The sequence below is a fragment of the Cryptomeria japonica genome, chromosome 9, assembly GCF_030272615.1.
Source record: "Cryptomeria japonica chromosome 9, Sugi_1.0, whole genome shotgun sequence".
In the NCBI taxonomy this organism is placed as follows: Eukaryota; Viridiplantae; Streptophyta; class Pinopsida; order Cupressales; family Cupressaceae; genus Cryptomeria; species Cryptomeria japonica.
In genome coordinates, this window is record NC_081413.1 from 70,952,110 (window position 1) to 70,954,452 (window position 2,343).

The following is a 2,343-nucleotide window of genomic DNA, read 5'->3' on the forward strand; positions in this document are numbered from 1 at the left end:
TTATTGAAAGAAGGTAGAGAATAAGGTGGTGGGACCCTATGATAGTCAACCATAGGGGATGATTGGATAGGAGGAACACTACAAGGAGGAATGGAATGGTTAAATGAATTGCCCCCTTGCGTCATGTTCATTTGTGAAGATGTAATAGGAACACTCATTGAAGGAATGTATGAAGAAGTTGGATTTAATGAAGGAAGAGGATTAACTGAAGAAGGAGGATTGCCCCCATGACTGGTAATCACAGGAGGAATGTCTTGTATAGAAGTAGCCATGATGTTTGATGTAAAGGTAGGTATACTAGCAATAGGAGTGGTCAAAGGAATAGAATGATTAACTTGTGTAGGAGGTTGTGTATAACCTAAGGATTCAGCACAACTCTTCATAGGCATCACATTCGAATCCACAATGTGTGCAATACCACGCAAAACATCAATTCCATTCTTATCACTTTGAAGCATGCGCTTTAGACCCTCAATTAAAGGAAGAGCTTGACTATCGGGATACTCATGAGACATCCACTGGTGAAAATCGTCAAATTGGTTATCCAATTTGGAAAGTTGTTCAACGGAAACTTCATGGAGAGCTTCTTCATCATTAGGAGGATTAGAGGAATTACCCATGTCCTCGTTAAAAAGGCTACTCAAATTAGGTTCCATCTCCTCGGTAGTTAAACCTTGGAAAGACTTAATTCTACGGCTTCGTCTAACGGGAATAGTGTAAGTAGGACTTGTTGTTGTAAAACTCATGCTCTAGAGAGAGAGAAAAGATTTTGAATTTAGAGGTAGCAATTTTCAGTAAAAACAGCCAATCTTCCAGATTTAAGCTGTTAAATGCAATCACAACAGTCTCCCGAAATTTCGGAAAAAATGTTCGGGACCGTGGCGCTCGGAGTGCAACACGGTCCTTGCAACTTTTTTCGAAATTTGTAGGGATGAAAGGTATGATGATTTTAGAGCTAATCTGAAAAAATTGGGGGATTTTACGATCTGTAGATAGGCCAAATTAAAGTTGCAATCTCAAAATTAAACCCTATCAAGATTGTCGAAAAATGCAAAATTTGAATTTTGAAAAAGAGAGGGAAACTGAAATTTTGAATTTTATGATTTTAGAGGGAATGTCAAAAGCAGTGCAAGTTTTGAATTTTAAAAATTGACTCAATTTCAATTTTGAAAGCGGAAATCAAAGTTGTTGTAATTAAGCACTTAATTTCAAAAGTCACAAATTGCAAGAATTTGAATAAAGCACTGAAATTTCGAATGAATGCAAACACACTTTTTTAGATTTAGGACAGTAAGAACACAATTTTGACACAAAATTTCAATTTCAATGATTTTTGAATGATTAGAAGCCTTAAACCAAGCAATCACAAGACCAACTTTGACTGTAATTTTGAAAGTGTTATAATTGACAAAATCAGCCAAAATTCTGGATTTTAGCAGGAAAATACAGCAAGATCTCGCTCCCGAAATTTTGGAAAAAATGTCAGGGATGATGGCGCTCGGAGTGCAACACGGTCCTCGCAACTTTTTTCCAAATTTTCAGGGATGAAAGATATTGTGATTTTATTGCAGAATCCAAAGTTACAGCTGATTTGGAGATGTTTTGATCGGTCAAATTGTCGGACAAAGGTTGAATTAAGAGGGTTTAAAAAATTAGGGTTTTGACATTTAACCACTTAATTTTCAAAATTAAAGTACAGATATGAATTGATAATTTATAATAGAAAAGAAGATCTAAAGCAAGCATTAATAATTAAACATTTCACAAGCTTAATTTTCAAAAAGAAATTTTAGGGTTTTTATGCAATCACCTCTAAAATTTTGCAAAAGATCAAACATGGAAATGTAATCAAGGAATCAATTTTCAGATCTAAGCATGAAAGATCAGAAAGGATGTTCACGTCGGGTTCACCAAAATGTAAAGCGGAAAATCGTTGTCGAACCCTAGTTGGTCTCCCCTCTTCTAACTCCGAGGAGAGAGAAGGGAGGTTCACTAGGATTCGATGGGTTTTCACTTAGGGGGAAGACATTACATTCAAAAGAGGGGTTGAAACTCATAAGATCCAATCCCACACAAGGTAAGATTGGATGCTAGATGAATTTCAAGGGTTTGGAAAGCAAAGCTACCCTCTTTTGTAAAGAATGTTGATTAAGGAAATTAAGCTAAGGATGCACAGAAAGTCATAAAGATTCGCTTATAAACTGAGTTTAGGTTATAGGATGAAGCTGCGGACCTGGAATTAGCAGTAAAATGTCGATACGACGCTGTCCTGCAAATTTGAGAAAAAGCTGTCGGGACGATGGCGCCCGGCGCCACGGTCCTCCGAAAAATCCACGAAACGAA